Source organism: Bombus impatiens, unplaced genomic scaffold (assembly GCF_000188095.3).
Source record: "Bombus impatiens unplaced genomic scaffold, BIMP_2.2 scf_0525, whole genome shotgun sequence".
In the NCBI taxonomy this organism is placed as follows: Eukaryota; Metazoa; Arthropoda; class Insecta; order Hymenoptera; family Apidae; genus Bombus; species Bombus impatiens.
The window spans coordinates 733015-755279 of record NT_176944.1 but is presented as its reverse complement, the minus strand read 5'-3'; the positions used below and the strand labels follow the sequence as shown (position 1 = coordinate 755279).

The 22265-nt window shown below is 36.6% G+C and overlaps 1 protein-coding gene and 1 long non-coding RNA gene across 3 annotated transcripts in view; both read right to left on the bottom strand.

Annotated features, from left to right (window-relative positions):
* The window catches only part of LOC100740297 (phosphatase and actin regulator 1-like), a 147625-nt gene that overhangs the window by 87639 nt on the left and 37721 nt on the right, over nt 1–22265 (bottom strand). The window lies entirely within an intron of this gene.
* On the bottom strand, nt 13936–18097 carry LOC117151904. Its single transcript, XR_004462063.1, has 2 exons — nt 16133–18097; nt 13936–14797 (listed from the first exon to the last, which is right to left on the bottom strand). It is a non-coding gene; the product is annotated as an uncharacterized LOC117151904 (long non-coding RNA).

The window sequence follows — 22265 nt, the reverse complement described above, 5'->3', positions numbered from 1 at the left end:
GGTTACCAGCCGCCATACGGCGCGGCGGCTGGATAAAATAAGGTCTAACCCAAACCTAATTCTTATCTTTTGTTTACAGTTTATATGGGCTTAGATTATGCGTTATTTCACCCAAGCCGCCGCGTAGTACTGCGCAATTTATAAGCGAATTTCACCGTAGTGGTACCGACAATTTTTTGCAAATATCTCGGAAACTAAGACCGAGCGTCGGTTGTATGTATAAGAAAAAGTTGATCAGACTGTTGTATTTCTACAACATATTAAAAAGTCATCGAAATCGGCCAGGTGAGCAACTTGTAAATAGTTACCGAATTATTTTTATAGCTACTAAGCATACAGAAGTGCTTGCAACGAAATTATTGTGGAATTTTATTGAAATAAAATTTTCTAATCTATTTTGAGAAAAATTTCGACCTGATAAACGAGGCCTCTTCGGTAAACACCTGTCATAAAAGCGAAGTAAAAACAGATTAAAAAAAAACAAAGAATTAATTATTGGATGTAATTTCTCATATTAGTAGATTTTTTAAATATTGCTTTACGATACATTTTATCTCTTTATCATTTTCATATCTACAATTATACCTAAAATGAGGATTAGGTAAAAACATTATAGTATCTCCCATAAATATACCGTAAAGTAATAGGAATTAAACGAATAATTCTCTCCATAGAAGGAAGATCCCATGTAATATAATTTCACCGACAAACAGAATATTCAGAGCCGCGATATATACCAGCACCTAGCGTTTTTGTTCTTCACATTGCACACGGTGAGCGACTTAAGGGACCGCGTGTTTAATCGCGTATTTAATATATTTAATACATTTAATAAACCCGTAGCTGGAAATTAAATTTCTCTCTTTCCTGCTCATTACGACCACCGGAAGACGACGAGGTGGGAAAAGTTTAATCCCTTTATCGTTACGATATTACGAGTGGATCGGTATTCTTGATACAAAGTACTCGCGCAAATGTATTATTCTGGAAGAAAAACCGCGACTTGGCGGGATATTAGCAAGGAATAAAAGTATGTATATCTAACGTCTGGTATCATCGTTTCGACGATAACTTCATAAGCGAAAGTGGCGATCTCTCGTCGGATTAACCTAATGGAATAAATTACTCGAAGCAGAAGGACCATTGCTGCTTTTTCCTCCTTTCGTTGCAAGACGCTATCGAATCTCATTACCCGCCGCTGTTCTCTCCAAGAACTTCGTTAACAAAGGAACAACTCGTTGAACTTGAATTTGCCATTTTTCCCTCTTCGAAACTTAATTGAAAGATTATTTCTATCGGTTTTTCTTTCGCTACTGTGGCCATAGCAATCAAAAATACATAGCGTATACATACGTAAAATGTGTGGTAAACATTTTGTCTATACTAAACAATCGTGTATTACAAACTATCTAATTACATTATACGTCATTTTTATTCTACAATATAATTTAATTTCGTAAAATCACAACGTTTTTTCTCATTTTTTTTTTTTTTTTTTTTTTTTGGTCATCACTGTAAATAATTATCGTGTTGTCTACTACTTTTATGCGAAGTTTGAATGTCTCACAAACAAGCACCATATCATTTCATTCGTATAATATGAAAAAAAGGCGCATTTTGTTTTCAAATAATTTCAAGCAGTTGATTTTTGCCCGCTTTTTCAGGTTGAACACTCACTCCACTGTGCATCGTTTCATTCAAAGGATCAAAGAGGAAATTTAAAACTTCATTTACCGGATCAGGACTTGCCCAAAGCTGTTGCAGAAGACATTTCCCATAGATAACACATCGTCTGGTCGATAGCGGATGTTCTTTAAAGCATTTTTCAGGCAGGCCAGCACCTAAAAGCTTGCCCAGCCAAAGCGCCGTAAAGGCGGATCAGGATTTAAGAGCGAGGTGTGTGTTTGAAAAACAAAGCCTCTCTATCGAGAGATCCTCGACGGATTATTACGTGACAGGATACGACATTAATGTCGCAAAGACTTCAGGTTCATGGTTTCTCACGTGCAAACTGTATACCTTCACACGCGTTTCAGCGATACAAGTACCATTGTAAATCATTTTTCTTGATGTTTTCATCGCACACTTACTTCCTTCCAATTTAAACCTAATATAATATCTAACTGCTCTAAGTATCTTTTAAGCGTGGATGTATGTGAATTCTATAAGCGTCCACATTGACTATTATTTATTTCGATGACATTCAACTAGCAACAAATCAATACGAACTTTCTGCCTAATGCGATATAATTTCACAATCCACTATTTGTCTCTTCGATCCTCCAGAAATCTACATGATACAATATCCATAAATAGTTGCTGATCATACTAATCATTGCTGTCTGTCTCAATTACCTCATCGAAAGCAGCGCAAACAAGCGGTCAAAAGGTCGAGATTTTAAAAGCACGAGCAGCCATCTCTCGCGCGACGCAAGGACTTTCATCTCACGACTTTGAGCCTTGTAAGAGCGCAATTAGAAAGCCAGAATGCCGTAACAGAACGCGACATTCGTTTCATTGACACGCTTTTATCTTTCAATTTACCCGCTCGTGTTGCACGATCACGATTTTCTCATAAAGAGGGACTCATCGGCGAAGATATTCGAATACCACGCACGGGTCGCCGCTGGTGCTCCGCTTTTCCATCTAGTCTTCGATGGTTCGCCACAAGGGCGACCGTAGGAAAATTCTTGGGATAACAGTCTTGTCACCCTCGAATTCCTGGTTGCTTCGCAAAGAGTATAAACGGATATGAAATTGGGACACTAGGTCTTGCAGTGATTACTATACCGATTCGTGAATATCCTTATGAAAGATGAAAGAATTAAAAAGGGGACAGCAATTTGAGTGTAGTTTCATTTAGGCGAATTCGGGACAAGGTTGTTCATGCATGCGTGATTAAAATGGATGAGGAAGGATTTAGCGTAGAATGATATGTAGAAGCACCGAAGTTATGATGGTGATTTTAAGTTTGCTAGAAAATTATGGAACTACAGTTTAAGCTTACATTTAACACGTATTTTAATTACTATGTTTTAAGATGGATATTTTTTAGGAAGTTTGCAATAAATAAACAGAATGCTAAAATGAGTTATAGAATTAAGATAATAGCGGGGAGAGGGGTGAGATTTGATGTATTTACACATATTATAGATATTTTGAAATGCTTGAACTACATGACTCTACAAATGTCAAAAATCATCGAACTCCTTCCATTTTTGTGTGGAAACATCAAAATGGAAAGATTAAAAGAACTACAATATACCGAGGCTAGAAATATTTAGGAAATGAAAATATTAAACTATTTTCTCAATTCCATTCAATACATCTTCCACTAAATAGTTCAATTCCCAGCATAATATTTTTCATCAAAATCATTCACGAACAAATTGAGAAAAAGTAGTTAGTAAATTGCCATAAAAATAATTACCGTAAAGTTGAATATTCCCCTGCGTCTAGGTGGCAAGAAACAAAATGCAAGAATTCTCTAAAACAAGATTTTCACCTATAGATTTAATATATTCCTCACAATTTCCCAACTCTTCTTCTACTTTGCATTCTTCGATAAACTGCCAAGCAATTATCGAATCCCAATTAGAGCTTGACTCTCCTACCCAATAGTTAGGGAAACTATTTAATTGAACCCTGTCAGAGGATATCAACAACGCTAATTACAAAAACTGATACACTGCATCAAGTACAGTATCGATAGTTGACCACAGGATACACGAATATAAAAAATCCCAAGTAACTTCAACTCTACTGCGGTTATCGAATTTCAATCAATATCAATTTCATTCTTGTTTTAATACGTAAAAAGATTTTTAATGTTTTAATAAAAAAGAAACATCAGCATACACCCGATACAAGGAATTACTCTAAGTTACATAATATTTGAATATACGTATTTAATAACACAGAAAATATTCATCTCCTATGTATATAATAAACCAACTGTAGGAATAGGAATTTTATTTCACACTGTTTACTTTCTTACTCAACAACAATTCATACAAATCTTTAAATTCAAGAGGTTTGTTAATAATAAAAAGAACAATTTATTTGAGCTTAACATAATACAAAGAACGCAGTATGTTTAGCAACACATGGGATTTCCTCGATAATTTTCCTAAAAGCGAAAAAAACTTCAGCTTCTTCGAAACACTAAAATACCCGCGCACTTGGCAATTCGGGCAAATAACACGAATGTAAAGCGTTTCGCGATGCAGAGGCGTTTTCGCGCGGAAGCTAGGAACTTTCCAAGGGAGCAAACAGTCTATTGAGTAAATTGTGTGAAAGGATTAGTTTGCTAATGCCACCGACCATCGTGATAGTTTCCAGAAAGGCTCTTCACGTTCGTGGAAGCGTCATGAAAATTTCTCCTCCGTTTCCCTCCGACATCGCACGATTGAACTTGAAATATTTTTCCACGGGAAATAATCCTGAAGCTAAGCCAAATCGTAAATTTCTCTCCCTTTATGGTTTAAGAAGAACAAAGGTATGACATGTATCAAATCAAGTTCAGACTCGTTCAAGTAACTGGAAACTTATTTGATTATTATTTGTTTGACTTTGCACTATTCTTTCAAATTTCTGTTCTCTCATCTTCATTGAAACTAGTCACTTTACAGAATTTGGAACGCTTCACTAATATGAGTTTATTGATACAATTGATTTAAATTTGTGCATTCAAGTTTCGAGTAAAATTGAGATAACATTACATGTAAACTATTACCGTTGTTTCATCATTCTGGCGACTTTTGCGAAATCAATGAATTTCGAAGACGATGTGAAGCATTCTGAAATGGGTTTTCGTATCGACCTGAGGATAAAAAATTGGATAGAGTTAGAGAGAGGGTGCATGATATATCGAAAAATAAACGTGCCAATAAACGGAATTTATTGACACTATATTAAAATAGAGTGAGCATCGATCTTCTTTATTACGTACTTTTTATATAGCTATCGAAAGTAAGATAAGTCGATTGATATACCGTGGGTGGCTCAATAATCGTCGTATAAATGGATGAAAGTAAATGTTTTCTGTTTCCTGTATTTTTGCGACGATATAAATCTTAAGCGTGTAGAAGAAAAATAGAAAAATTCAAACGTATTTAGATAATAAGTTTCGGTGAAAATAATTAGAAGATTAGATTTTTATTACGTAAAAATACGATTCTTTAGCCTTCTTGTTTACTAAGTTCCTTTACAATTCAAATTCTGCTTCTAAGATATCAGCATACTAAGTTACGAATATACCAACGAAAACGATAAATATTTAAATACATGTAAACAGAGCGGTAAGAAGCTCCTCTTGTTAAATGGACATAAATCGCGACGCGATGTCCCATATGAGGAGTTTGTCGGCAAAAGCTTTCGCAATGATTTACAATATCGCCAGGATATGCTCTCGAATGTTTTTACGAGGCATCAGTCGGCCGTAGGGGCAACGAACGCCGAGTAGGTTCTATTAGAACGTATGATATACCTCTCCTCATGCTGAGATAGCCGTTTCGTGAGGTCGTGTCTGAATAATTAAAGAACAAAATGAAGCTGCTCGGAGCTCTTTAAATGACGAACCTTCTTGTGGTAGCTAACGACTCGGCCGGAAGAAATCGGAAAAAGATAGAGCAGCGTTACAGCTATAATTGGTCCTCACTTTGAAGATCAAAGACTTCGCTCATATAGCCGACCATGCGTAATTACACTATAGTGTTCTTCGTTGTGAGCTTGATTACACATTTTTACAAAGTTTCGAAAAGAATTCTACTACGTTGAACGTTGACGCTGGTTCGCCTGGAAAATGAAGCACAATCGAGAACAAATTTCATTGTTGAGAATTCAATGTCGATAATTCATTTGTTTATTGTGCGAGTGTGAAAGTTCATGAATTGATAAGACTGCGTGAAAGAAGGAAGACCGAGTGCGAGACTCGTGCGAGACCGTCAGGGATACGTGTGAAAATGGGATTTCTTGCAAGAACTTGGATAGGTAAGTATCTTTATCGAATTGCAAATGAGTAAAAAAAACAATATTTTTAATGATTAATAGTTATTGTAAAGCAGATACTTTCCAGAAGTATGAGGCTGCTAAAGAATAAAATATTATTAGAATATTATGTAGAGGGAAGTCCTTAAAAGAAGTTAATTGTTTCTTATGAAATCTAAACGAAAAATATCTTTAAAAACTGCACATTGTTTTGGAGCGAAATCTAGAAAATAATAGGAAACTAGGTGATGCAACTATTTGCACGTAACTGTAATCGTGAAATTTCTCTGGCTAGTGTGACTCGATTGCAACAGAGTGACCATACAGAAGGTTACGAGTGCATAACGATCGCGGAATGCGACACAAGAAGCGCGCGCGACCGCGCGTTATGTAGCAACCGGTTTGAAATAACTCGCGCAACTCTAGGTCGCTCTAAAATAAAGAAAGCACGAGGTTTCGCTTTGCATGTCAATGAAACGGCGCGGTTGTTCCCGCGGAACGGCAACAAGATAAATTACATCGTAGCAAGAAAACATCAAATGCGATATGAGGACTGGTCATATATACAGGAGTTAATAGAAGAGCGCGTAGAGTAACAAGTTACAGGGAATATGTATCACGCGGTCGTTTTGTTACGTTAATTTTGCGCCTGGTATGTCACCCGTGTTCCCCGAAGAAAACGCTCTGCCGTGAATTAATTAATTAATAGCATCGGCCGTTATTGTTCGCTGCGCATCGGAATTTTTTCTTGTCTTTCGACTCTTTGATAGAATTGGAAACTGTGATAGTTTGAGACAAAATAAAAGGAGGATGATCGAAAGCTACTAAATTTGTAGCCTTTTAGGCTAAAATTCTTATAAGGCATCGTTCTATAATCGCCGAGGTACAACCAACATTTTACCGAAGAAATGTTATCAGAAGAAGAGAAGAATGAAATATAATAATAATTCTTTATATTCAATACGTTCCATCTTGTTTTAGAATACAAATTATAGTGATAATTAGAAATATACCTAATTCATGGAACATTTATATCGTACTAGCTTACTTTACTTCGTCGCGTTTCAATGTTGCCGATTAACAACATGCGCTATATGTCTTTACATACAACCTAGATATATAAATATCGACTTTCCTTTATCAAATGTTTGAATTTTTTCCATTTCGTGGATTCATTTCGTAGTTACGATCATCCGGAGTCGAAAGGTTCCGATTCTCTTTTCGGCACATCGTCAACTTCGTCGACATTTTTTACAATTTTCCAATCACATTTGCCATAATTGTACTTTCATGGTACCTTAGATGCCCTGTTAGAATGTTGGCTACCTGAAGATGTACAAATTTAGCGCTCATCATGCAGAAATGTTAAACTTTAAGGTCCAAACAGCTTTTGCAATCTGCAATTCAAGACGTTTCTATAAAACGAATACCATCATGAATGGAACTATATCTCGTCATTTAGAACAATGATCCTCATATCGAGATGGTTCAGACTTCCCGTGACTAAAACGTGAAAACTGCGACCAGTCTCGCCGTGATGAAAAACAGAGCGTGTAACCACGAGCTTCGTTTCACGTCTCTGAGAAGCATAAAATTTATTATCGCTCTGCTCGTCGAACGTTATTGATGGCGTCGACTAAAGTTAAAGCAGCATCCTCCTGGCTTATCCGACGGAGTTGCTTATTGAACGGATGCATTAGCGTCAAATCGTGCGTAAACGATCGTCGCTTTCTATCGAGTAATTATAGATAATGTGGTATTTCGCTTGCTGCTCTCCTTTTAAGAAACTTCGTTTTTCTTTCGTGCTAAAAAAAGGCCGGGTAATGGAGAAAGGATAATTAGAAAAAAGTTTATCCATGTATCGGTCGTAAATAGCCAGAGTGTTGTGTTAACACTTTGTCGATGGGGCGAAATTGATTCATAGCGCACCTTCCACAACCTGTTATTGTATAGAGTTACTCGTTGGTTAAATTGAAAATATGTAGAATATCTGTGCAGCCAGATAATTGTATAAAAGATAAAGCTTAACGTAGATTGAAAATAGAATTTACTTTAAGGCAGCTTGCTCGTGTAGGATTTTTTAAAACAGTTCTTCTCTTCTTTAATTTGTGCTTTTCGATGGAGTCGTAGATAATACACAATTTATTGTTCTACACAGTTACTTGCTACTGTATCGAAAGCGTGTAGAACATCTATGAGATTGAAGGCAGCTACAGAAGATGGAAGCATCACAGTAAAATGTACTTCAAGTGAGTATCTCGTGTAGAATTTTACAAAGAATTTATAAAAACCGTGAAAATATTTTCTCCGATATTTGGTTAACTTTCTCGTTCCCACAGTAGCTGTATATAGGCGAAATGTTTTGAAATCATAAAATTAAACTCTTATTAGAAGATATTCGTGGAACTGTAAATAAGTTTCATTTTCTAAATAATCCCTACACATTTAAACATAAAAATCTTCGTATGAATTGCTTATTTGTCATATAAATAACAAATAGAAAAATTACTGGCAGTAATTTGCGACTGTGAAATAACTTGAAAACGAGGGGATTAAAATATTACATTCGTCCGACGACAGCAGACCAAGCACTATCAAATGCATGAAACTGAAACTAATGTGTTCTCCAAAAAAGCGAACATTACTTACGTTTAAACAAAATCAAGAACGACGCAAAGATCGTTATCGCGAAAGGAACACGATAAAACATTCTTCCTGCATCTTTCATTAAAGTACTCGTAAGAAACAGGCAGAACCTTTGTCAGTGGTAATACTTCGACATGAGCGAAACAAAGATGATAGAAAATAAGGGGAAGCAGCGAAGGCAATTCTGCGATTTCCGGCGGGGGTGAGAGCCGGCCTGTTATTGAAATAGTTTCGTCGACGGTATTACGCCGGTTGCCGAGCTAGTTTTCGTTCTCCTGTAGAAGGTAAATATTACCAAGCCGGGTCGAAGAACCAACCATGTATTTCACGGATATCGAATGCGTTACGTCCACAAGTGGAAACTTCGTTCACGAAATTAGTTCCGCGGTTAGTTTTCGAATGCGTTCTCACGGTTTCGTAGAAAATTGGATTCTCGCTAATTTCCTGGACAAAATTCGATTCGCGGGATCGTTACGGTATCGAGGTGCTTTCTCGAGTACGGCGGGCGAATTTAAATTTTAAAACAGCACCTGGTGTAACGAGAAAGGATGCGCGATCAAAGAGCCGTGCAACAGAGATTCTAAATGGAGATCGAACGTTAATATAGAAGCAGAGCGTACAGCCGAGCCCTGATTTTCTTTCCAAAGAAGATCGATGTAATATCGTAATTACCTCGCCGCTCTATAGGACATTCGATTATGCGCGTAAACCCCGTAGCTGACAGCTAATGTCAATGATAAACGATTCCGGCCTTGGTTGGCGATGTCGATACCGCTAAGAATATATTTCGAGGCGCAAGATCGATCTTATACGATTATCAAACAATGTTTGCAAAACTAAAAGGGCTCGAGGATCGTAAAGTAAGGCAAATTAAGGCTCGTGGTTTTTGACGTATTAATTTGAATCTTGAGAATAGTATAATACGATCGATTCAAGAATTCAACATATTTTTCTTTATATCGTTTTATATATCTTATTAAAACATACCTACTATGCTAATTTACTTCACAGATTTATTTACTTATATAATGGAAACTGAATTTTTTTTTAAATTGGATTTCCTGCTAAATCGATGTATATGATATATTTCTCTCCTCGTATTTCTTTTCGAATAACTAAATCAGGTAGTTTCTGATACATACAAACTATTTATATCTTCTTAATCTAAAAAACAGACACACATTGGAAATAAATAATTTTTCACGTAACAAGCGACAGTTGAAGGACTCAGAGACCCTATTATCGATACTTTGGTGCCTACACGAACGGAATAAACAAGTCAGCAGCAGGAGAAAAGCCGAAGCATGGAAAATCCCATCGATTCGTCTCCCTCCTGTAAAACTTTCCAACTTTTCAACCGTTGGTACGAGTAGCTCCGACGCAACCACCATGAACACGCATTTCCTACCAGACCACCTTGCCGTTTTTCCACAAGCTACTTCCGATTCCTCGTTCAATATGCGATCGACACACGCGCCTTACACGATCAAACTTTCACGATCGTGCGAGAATGGCAAGAATACGAGAAAAACGAACGCGAATCCTCTGGCCTTTCGTCACGGGAACGTATTGGAAAAGTGGAAGTTCTTGGACGCGAAATACGCAAAAGGACAATTTAATTTAAGTTATTAGTTACAAATTAAACACTTAAAATGAATAATAATTTATGTGTTTTTCCGCTCGACAGTAGTTCGTATTCTTATTCCATAAATATTCGGAAAATATAAATATTTATTATAAAAATTACATGGAAATAAATCGTGAAACATGCGAATACCAACGTCAAACAAACGCTACATTTACCGATGTAGACTGCGACATCTACTTAAAGTTACGAATTTTGCAACCCTCGAAATATTTGTCTATAAATCCATTCGTTTCTATTACCACATTTGGTAAAAGCCGAATAAATCAAATTGCTTCGAAATAAATTAAAAAAAACAGCCGCGTATGCAAATACATCGAAAGATTTATTTCGTGAAAAATAGTCCAGGACTTTTTCTTGCAATATATCTATTATATCCTGCAATGAGCTCAATTCTTCCTCAAGTAAAAAAGCACAGTTTCTTTGCGCAATATTCTACTCGTTGAGACTTTGACCCACTTTTACAAATTCAAAATATCTACCCCAAAATGTCCGAGACAATTTCTGTGAAATTTACCCTCACGTAACTAACATTACGAATAAGCACTCAAATGTTCACCCATCCGATAGAAGCTGGAAAGTCTTCCGGTTTGATCGACAATATACATACATTTTCAGCAGCTTGCTGAAGAAACAGATGCGGAGGGGAAAAGAAAGAAGAAGGGTGAGTGTTTCGGAGCGTCTACGACGCCGCGACGTCTCATTGTTATGTAACCGTAGTCACCCTCTACGAGGAAGATCGTTTCTATCTCATCCCTCTCATTTTCCTTTTCACGATGTCGGGTTCGGCCTGCGTATTCATCGCCGAAGTGCTTCTCACCTTCAGGTTTCTCCATCGCACACCCTTAGGTTGAGAGAAATGTATAGTCGGCGAAAGAAACGTAATAAGAAGGTAAAACCAGTTAGATGTTAGGAACTAAAGTTGATACAATTCGAAGCTTGAGCAAGTGCAGATTATACTATATAACTGCAATTTCGTTCGCTTATGAGAGCGCAAATTTAGAATCTTTTCCTTTCATCTAAAAAACCGAGCAAGCAGTAGCAATCATTATAATGCGGATTTTTATGCATTTTCATAGCAAATAATAGGAAAGAATGTATAAAATACTTCAAACATATGTCGTGTTTGTTGATATTACTTTGCTAGGTGAAACGGATGTTCCACTTTTTTAATTATATTCTCAAACATATGAATTTTCATAAAATCCCTCAGTCTGATTATCATATGAACGAATGATTTATATCGATAGTGACAAATACGTATTAGAAGCGTGTATAATTATTTGTATGATGTATGCTATTAAATAGTGTAAGTAATTAAAGGGTAAGGATATTATACTTGATTAAAGAAAAGTAAACATAGAATACGTAATTTCTAAATTGTTACTGAATGTTAAAATCAAATAAAATTGAAAAAGAATAAATAGAGAGGATATGTCACGGTGTATGCAACTTTTATCGCATGACATAGAGGATTAATTTTTGCTGATACTTTTGCGATTGTTATTGAACCAGAGTCGACAGAGATTTAATAGCGTAAAGTTTTAATGAAACATTGTAAACAGTAAAGTTTTAATGAAACGCTTCCACAGCCAACAAGAAGAACGTAGGAACCTTAGGTCGTCGATTTAATACAAACTTTACACACTGATAAATTTCGTTATAGACTGTTTACAAAAATTCCATCAAAGTGTCTAGTACTCAATATTTCACGAATTATTCGTAATCAAAATTGCGTTCAACTACGCTTGAATTGAAATATCGAAAAAGGTGCCAGCACGATGCGAAGGTAATTAGTTCACCTTGTGCGCTCGAAAGGAACGCTTAGCTCCTTATACTCCGTAATTACTTTATTCAACGTATAAATGTAATTGCTTGATTCAACAGAGATGTCTGTACAGTTCCAGGTACAGCTATATCAATGGCTATCGTCGTTAACTGTCTTCATTCTCTTATATACCTTGAGCAATTTACCACCCGATCACGTTTTTATTTCTGAAGAAACAAGAATTTTCTTCAGTTTGAAGCAAATAAAAAGAATCGTTGACAAGTGATTTCTCGTTTTAATTTTCTATTAAAATTTTGTTCAATGCTTTGGGATCTACTATTGTCTATTATTAGCCATCGATTTTCATTTTTTTATAATCTAATTTTATTTTTACACAGATATTGTACCCCATTTTGATTCCAAAGTTACAAACCTCTTCCTTTTAAATAAAATTTTCGAAAATTGTAGATTCATCTGAAGGTTGATATTCGCTGGTTTCAGTTTGCCTAAATTCTGTTATACTGGCAAAAAAATTTGGATTACAAAGGCTTAAAATATTTAATAATAAACTGACCAAAATGGTAAAAAACGAGAGAAGTTTAAGTTACTCAGAGAAGTACACCGTTTGAAATTAAACAGAAATTAACAATGACGAATTTTATTTTGACTCTTCGGACATTTTCTTCGGCTATATTATTCGTGTTCGTTCAACGAAAGTTAATTTCTAACAAACAAAAAAAAAAAAAGGTTGAAACATGTAAATTCTTTTCCTTGGGATTAAAACGAGATTAAAACAAAAATGGTCTAAAAATCTGAGAATTGGATTAGTCTATGATATTTCTATATCTGTCACAAATTACAGCTACGTCGAACGGAGACGCTGTGGTGATTTTCTTGCCATCGCGTAGCGCGGCTAAAAACGCCGCGGAAACCTGAAAATGTTTGTCCTTTAAAGTGGCTCTTCCGGCGCCTTTCGCGTCGAGGTAAATATAAAGTAGGCCGGGCATTGCAAGCCGTGTTCCTAGAGGAAGTCCGCTTTCGTGCACCAAATAGCAGCCAGTCCCCGAGCCCGATGCCGTGGAAAATTGTGCCTGGTTCGCGGTTTCCGCCACCAAAATAGGAATTCGATGTAATGCTTTGAAATGTTTGGGACACCAATCTAAGCTTCCGCAAGCTTTCCGAGATTTTTCGACAAGTATGAACCATGGTAAAAACGAAAAATTCGATTACCGACATGTATGAAATTGTTGAAAGAAATATAAGAAATGATTATATTGGCTGTACAGTAATTTCAGTATAAATAACATTGGAATTTATGAATGCATAAGTATAGATTTGAAATTGTGTTACTGTACGTTAATATTAAGTTATTGATACTTGTTAAAATTCGAAAAATATCGTTTCCGTTGTGCGATAAATAAGATAGTTGCAGCTACTTTTATGCTAGTTTATAGCAACAGGATATCGTATACCAGAAGTGAAAATTAAAAAGTTTGAAAGAAAAGGACAAAAGAAATCAAGATAAGAGATATATAGAGATAGATAGAAAGTTTCGAGGGAGTGGTTTTATTGAAAAGTTTCATGATGTATTAAAAGTTGCGAGATCTTTTTTACAGCCGTGAATAGTTGGGAATGATAATTACGTAGGATGCATAAGGGCGGCGACTCCTCCCGACGAGTCGTCTTGTTCGAATTTTTGAAGGTTATAGAAAGCATTATTCCTCGGTCATGATTCAATCGATGACCTAAATGCTTCGCGTGGGTCGCCGCCAAGTCAATGCAGAATAGAATACTTCTCGTTCGAATAAAGTGTCTCTTCTCAATTCCTATGCATCGTACATACGTGGTACAACGTGGTTTACGTGGTTTCTTATTTGTCAATCAACGCTTCCAGTTATTTGTATTTATTGATCAAAGCTTTGAGTTATTGTAGATTTCAGGAAATATGAAAAACTTAAAAGGAAAATTAATATTATAGGAGCAAAATAAAATTGGTTAAAATATAGATACTTCTGGTTCATAAGTTTAGGCGAATCTTTAAATGAAATCTTTAATGTATTAACCGAGGAAAATGATATAATTCTCAATCTCTTAGATATAATCCTTTCTTCATCATTATTTTTATTATATCTCTATATTCATCGCATATTCTCTAATAAATTGTTTCGTTTGAAATATGAAAATAAATGGATCCTAAGTATATTTGGAATAATTCGAATCAACCGATGTTAAAAAATTGTTCAATAATTAAATTCTTTAACAAGAATAATACCTTCGATCGACTCGTCAATGGATTAAAATGATCCAATCGATCTTTCTGTTCTAAGGATAAAAGGATAAAGGACAATTGCAACATTGTCTTCCAATCGATACCTACAGAAACTAAATGAGATTCCATCTTTTTTAAGATCTAAAAGATATCAGCTTTTAACTGATGGCAAGGACATTATTTAGTAAATCAGTAAACTAGAATCGGATCGTTTCATTTTTATATCGTAATCAAGATGATCCTTGAGATAACAACGTAATGGACATTCGCATCAGAAATTCCGGAATGCGATACTGCATTATACATTTCCGTACATTTATATACATTTCCAGCGATAACCAGCTTTCCGTTTTATTTGATCCTTTATGCACATCACGTATTTTTGCGTTGGCAAGCTCGATGTACAGCGGAGCTGCCTCTATCAACGGGGATTCCATTTTATGGTTTCTCGATTATCCCATCTCCCATTTATTCGACGTACCTACGTATGAAGAAATAGGTAACGATGAAACGTCGTTACACCGATCAATGGTGTTATGTATATCCTTGCCTGTATTTATAAGTGCCTATAATAAGCGCCGAGCATAACATTAATACTGTAAATATGCTTACAAGGAGCCATGTGTCGAATAATAATTTAATAACGGGTAAACATTATTTTCATAGGAATTCCTTTCCAACTATGTATAACGTTTACGTGTGTAGCTAAACTTGAAATATTAATATAAATATTTTAAAAAGATAAGATAAAGAACCGTGATGAAATAAATAAATTACAAGTAAATAAATTAAAATATTAATAATGATCGTTGTTGATATTAAGGTAAAGTGACAATAACATGATATAAAATAACACATCGAGATGTAGGTATAATATTTCACTCATACCGCATAAAATATAATTTTTAATTCCGTCACAACACGACGCATTTTGTATAAATAATCACGATCGATTGCTGGCAGTTAGCGGAAAGATTTGATAAATTCATTCGTTCGATGAATTAATTTGCGACACGCGTATCTCTATGTTGCAAGTGGTCGCAGCGATCAATGCAATCAGATTAATGGATTTACACGGTCGGCGGGCACAAAACATTTTGGATATTTTTTAACAATCAGATCGCAACGTCCCGCCGTCGTTAATGGAATGCAGGAAATGGAATTGTTCCGAAAGGTAGAACTTCCTTTTTTCATCCTGTCGCAAATTAAAAAAAACAGATTGTCAGTATCCCCGATCCGGTTGACAAATCGGCGTTTCTGACAATGCAATGTAAAATAATCGAATCCTCGGTTGTTATTCTGCTTTATATCGAAGCTGCCGGTATCGAAAGCACGAAATCGACGACGCTGTATGATATTATGTAAAACGATACGTTCTTTTGTGGTAGCGCTTCTCGTACAATGCGTGGACAATCATTTGCCAATAAATTGTTTGGAAGAGATCGTATCGTATATAAAGAAATAAATGTGAAATATTGTTCATAAAATAAGCAAGAATTGTCAGAATAACACGTGCAATACAAGAAAGATAGAAAATGGCAAATCTATTTTTATAAAAATCTATGCAGTATATATAAATAACGCAATTAAAAGAAAGTATATTACTTAATGACAACAGATTATTCTCTCTAGTCACACTAGTATGTTCTTCACATTTAAGAAACTTTTAAAATTTCGTTTGCTTCATTTTCTACAGAATATCGTACGAGACAAGAACGAGCAATTCGATTGAAATCTCATTAATTTCAATTTCATAATCAAGGAATAAAATCTTACTAACAATATCTGATGAAAAACTTGATAAAAAATGACATACCATCTTTAAAAGGCCCGAATCGCAACAAGCTCATCTCATCAAGCACCGGCGATGTTCCACAGTAGCGACAGTAGATCAACGAGTATCCCGAAACAATTCACCGGTATTCACCGGTACTGGGACAGGCTGGCGAAAACAAGGTTCATGATGACGCGATCGAACTGTATGCGGCGTCATGCGAAATAATAAGGCCGGGCCGAAAGGTTCCCCGTTAAGTCGTTCCTCATCGTCGCGATACCGTTCGTCACTTTCCACACGGAAGTTCTTTGTTCAATCAATGGCCCGTTTCACCGAGTCCTGTTGAATATTCACGAAACGATCCCACGAAGACTAGCAGCGGCGTGGATTTGCATGCAGCGATTTTATTGCGCGTCGTGTACTCACGAGCCGACGACAGGTCGACCTGGACTATCTCTAGAGCTGCGTTTCAAGCGATAAGGCCAAGAGAGAGGTAAGGACGTCTCGCGGAAGAAGATTTTATCGAAGGTCTCCGAGTCGATCGATGAACATACTCTTTCATCCAGCCCAGGTTCGAGAGCAACATCGAGACGCCTCTTCAGATTCTACGATTCGCCTGACTCATAGGACAAAGAGAAATCTTTTTCACGAGTCGCTGCGCCAGTAAACGACCTCCTGTCCTTTGTTTCCTCGCGTTCGATCGTCGTCTCGTGACAAACCACGCGGTTTTACACGTGAGCACTTTTAATCGCCAGACGTTCGATGGTCAGCTGAAATGGCCTGGAACCAGAGTTTCGGTGCAATCAATCTAGTTGTACCGCAGAGGTGACCAGTTGATCAGTGTATCGCCTGTGTTGTCTCTGAGTTGCAGACTTCGTGAACTGGTTAATGAGCAGTCCACACGTGAAAAACACATTCGTTACCGCGATACGAGGGTAGGAACAGTATTTAAACAAGCTTCTTTAATCAACGATAGCTCGTACGAACTCAATTTAGAACGCGATTAGTAATTAATCAACCAACAACCACATTACGATCTCCGTGCGTGTCTACTTTCACACTGTAAGTCTATTACGCTATGAATGTTACCTTACACTATATAAGCTAGGAGAAATTGAAAGATTAGAACTTTTCTCTTATTGGTAGCAGATATGATTTCCCTGTTTGTTTTCCTCGACGATGCACTTGAACCGTATCGCGTAACGATACATCTTCCATCGATTCACGGAGTACAGCTAATCCAATGTATTCAACTAACGCAGTCTGATATCGCAAATTGTTACCGCAAGTGTAATCACACCTCAGAGACCGATGCTTCGCGTTGTTACGTCAATTTAATGTACTTAGCAGTCTCTCGATTTAATCACTCCACGTTGATTATTCTACGTTTTCGACGAAACGACGCTACATCTTTTAGACGGAGACAGTCGTTGAGCGTCGCTCTTTGTCTTATCTGTCCTTTAGCGTTTACGTTCACTTTTTCGTATCACTGTGTTGTCACCAATCTTTCATATGGCCACTAATAAAAGCTTCGCGTAAAAGTAATCTTCGATAAATAATTCAATTAAAGAGATTCAACAAAACTTATCAAAAACACCTAAACATATGTGACAGCGAAAAATATAGGAAAATGAAGATAGAAGAATATGAAGAGTCTGAAGAATGACGAAGTCGATGAGCAATAGCGAACGATCCATTGACTACGACATCGAGAAGAGGCGTCGCGCCATTAACTAGCGTAACTCGTGGAAGAATGTCGAGTGGCAAAACCACGTACGGCCGTCTTCGTCAACGGTATCCGGTGCACTGGAGCTCGACCTGGTCGAGCTGTTTACATCGTGCAAGAACGTGGCCACCACACCTTGCCGGGCTTCCGTCACTTCAATTATACCAACACACCGGAGCCATCATGAACTATCCGCTTCACACAACGATAGAAGAGCACCTTTGTGGCCAACCGAGCGGCACTTGATTGGCAGTGAGCGCGCGACATGCTGTGTCGTGCTCGTACCAAGCTGAGAATAGACTGGTATCGATGCACAATCTATAGGGACTGAACTGACGCAAATAGGCTGTAGTACTTGCAGACTATCGCGGGGAGGAAGGTCATGGGATCTCGATCGTGCTGATCGATCCAACCGAAACATTTCATCGCGTGTCCATACGAATTTCATATCGTTTTCATGAAATTTCGTATTATTAGTAGGTTTCGTATCATTTCGCAATTAACGCAATGAAAGGATTGCGTACACTGGCTCACGAAAATATTCAAAGATTTATTATAGAATGTATTATGTGGAATATACAAGATGTCCCGCTGTTTAGTGTACAAACTTTGCCAGTGTATTGCGTAGGTAAAAATGAAACGAAAATTTTGATTAATTTCTATTAAGAAGTTCTAACGAAATATGAAACTTGTGTCTGACTTGATGTCGATGTGTTATTGAATTTATTGTAGGTCAAAATCCGTGACGATTTCGTCTAATTTCTTCACATACCAACATGATAGAACTATGCATAAAAACCGTAAACATATGTGAGTGCTTATATCAACATGTATCACGAACATCATCTTGTCTAATTTTGTATCAAACTAAAAGAAAGAGTATTGACATATATGTCTGACGCATTTCATGTTTTCGCTATAACTTTCTAACGAAGCATTTATAGACTTTCCGCTACATTATATTTTCATCTTATTTTTAGGCACGGAACACGTTGGCAAAATATTTGTACACTAAACTGCGAGACACTTTGTATATAAATATATTATGTGCGTTGAAGGGAACTTTCTGAAATTTTATTAGCGCTACAATGAGACCATGTTGATGACGCTTTTACGAAGAACCATGTAATTTTTTAGTAGTATTTTTAGTAGTATTTTTAGTAGTATTTTAGTAGTAGTATTTTTTAGAAGTATATAACTGTAAATCTGGAAAGTTGTGACCACGATCATTTGGAAATGCTAAAGTTTTCACGAAGAAAATAGGGCTTTAAGAGACTGCTTATTAGACAAAATTCGATTGGTTCGTCAACGCCTGATCGCTGACTGTCCCAAAATATTGCAACTTCTTCACTATTATGCCAGTTCAGAACATGTTTCCTTCTCTCACGTGGGCTGATATCAGAGTAGAAATGACACATATTATCTACTACTTTAAAACAGGGAATTCAACGTATTAGACATTGTCGTATTCGGTGCGTGTGTTTAATAACAATTCTGACCGGGACAACGTGCGAAAAAATAGTCTGTTGCGGGAATTTTTTTAAACCGAATTACTCATCGATCGATTTACAACCGAAGGATTAAATTAAAAAGTGGAGGTTGAACCACCCACGATTGAACTAATAACTCGTAGAATCATTTGAAATTAACGGAATTGTTTATTATAACGACATTAACGAATTAAACCGATGATGTAAATCACATTGTCGTAAACACAACAAATACCACTTGTAACTCATTCTGTGTCAGAAGAAACCGGTCCCTGTGGGTATTCTTAGGTTCAAACGTAATGCAATATTCTTTAAATGCACGGTGAATCGTGAAATTATGCAAATGCCATGCATGTTCCCCGTAACTGTTTCAGTCGTGCAAGTAACGCGCGATAATTGTACATCTTAGCTGTTCGAATTAATTGCGACAAAAGCTCGGTGGTACAGAAATTGTGGCACTTTCGAAATTAATTTATAATCGCAACGTGTCTAATAACGCTTTTTCTTTCATACTAAACGCGTTGCATAGCTGAACACACCTGTAATACGTAATTACTAATCAATTTTAGTGCGCGCCTCTTCCATTCATAATACGACAGAGGCAAGTAACAATAGAAACCAGTTCGTGTTGAATTGATATAGAATATCAAATACGATTTCTCGATAACTATATATCTACTATAATCGATTTATATTAATTAATTGTTGGAATTTTACAAAAATAAGATATTGAAAAATATCAATCAATTAAAATGTCAAGTATATATCTGATATCATAACATCGTTGATAAATAATGTTCGAAATAAACAAACACATCAACTCTCCTTAGCTACTATAATATTATAAATAGCTGAATGTCGTCGTAGTTAGCGATAAACATGACAAATATTTCAATTAGAGCATTATGATCAGTTTTGCACACTTCTTACGCACATAGGTGACGAATACATTGGACCAACATGTTTAACGTGTTATACAAGCTTTATTTAAACGCGTAAATTTTATTTATGCACAGACTTAAAACGCAAAACGTATTGCATCCTCGAGTGAGGAAAAGTGAACGGACTTTCCTATATGGTAAGAATGACCAGGATGTCCTTAAATGGTAATTCAAACAATCAAATTACCTTCTTACGGACAGAGCGAAGAAACAGGGAAATGTTCATTTAAAACGCTAATAGCCTCGATAAAACAGAACTTTATTTTTTATGTAAAATTGTGTTTTTACAATGTTTGAAAATTACTACTTAAAAGATAAGAATTTTACTGTTTCGAGTTTAAGATTTGCAAACTCTTCTCATTTATTTGAAAATTCTGACAAGGAAAACTAAACTACCGGAAGGAGAATGTGTGGGAAAAGATGTTGACTGGTTTAAAATTTTCCTTCATTTATGATTCCACGAAAAACAAGACATTCTAGACTGATAAGATCCTAGTTACTAGAAGTTGAAAAACAAGGCTTTATGTGTCAGTTTCCTTGAGCTAATAATGTTTGCAGTATTTCGTTGTGGCATATTTGCATCGCGTGCAAGATATGCAAAAGTGAGAATCCTACCAGAAAATCCACCTTTGCCTGCAAATGTACGCAAACATCTTCCAGAGGTAAATTAGAATATTTCATCTGAATCAAGACAGAACTTCGAATTCTCCGTTAATTCTAGAAAATTAGTAGCTCTACCGACTAAAACGAAATATGAGGAAAATGTATGTATAAAGATTTAAAACGAAAAGATAACGGGGAAATTATGTCCACGTTGGAAACCAGGCTTGAAACTAACTACACAAGATCCGCGAAGTCGATGAAAGGGTATTAGAGGTCAAAGCACTCGGAGACTCCTTCGAATCCCCGAAGTGATCAGAAAATCGTAGAGCAGCCTCTTTCACGAAACGTAATCGGACTTGAAGTCAAAGACGTACGAGTAAGGAGATATTCCTTTCTTTTGTAGAGCGAGTAAGAAGAGCGAAGAAAAGGGAAACTGCTACAGACTGTACGAGTAGGAGAAATTATCGAGGCGCTGACAATGGGCCAGTTTAGGGAGAATCGGACTAGCATCTATAGCTGACAGACACGCGAGTAGATTTATCGTGCCACGCAATCTCTTCGTTTTTTCCTTTTCCCTGAAACGCGCGTGATCGCGTTCCTCGATAATGATGTGAAGGATCCGCTTTTGAGTTAAGTATGAACACTCCAGGAATATGGAGACCTTTGTGCACCACGCAACGCTTCGTTCTATCGATCTCGTGAAGATTCATGAAGTTTTTGTGCATTATAAAGACACGATATTACCATTTCCCATGGCACTTTGATTTTTGTATCTATCGTTTGTGTCTGTATCTCTTTTAACCCTTTCGCTTCGGATGCCGCTTATAGGCGGCGCCCGCGAGACGACCTGTGGGTACAAGCGGCCCTTATAGGCGACATCCACGAAATGACCTGTACGCATTTCTGGCGCGCGCTTCCATTCAGTGACAGTACTTCGGCGGACTGGACTGCCGAAGCGAAAGGGTTAATGACTCTCATGAAATCTTCAAAATTACGTTTTTAGGACTCTTTCACTTCTCTTTACTTATATAGCTCATATGATATATTGCTTTGGCAACTAAGTGATTGCGGATTTTCTTATTCGCAACTGATAAGCCAAGCTATTCTATCATTCTAAAGTTATATTGGCTTGGCAATTAATTGATTGATTGTCATTAGGTGGTATTGACAAAATCCGTAATCACTTAGTTGCCAACCCAATAATATAATAAAATCGTTCGCAGTAATCCGGAAATGTTTCGAACAGCGACTACAATAACGAAAAATACATGTAAGATGATGTGATTTTGTAACTTGAGTCTCGAGAAAGAGAATTTGCAATATGAATAATGGCAATTACTCACGTCTCAACCCAATAAGAAGGAATAAATTTCAGGTTAAATTATATTGTAACTTTCTTGAAAGAGGAATCTAAT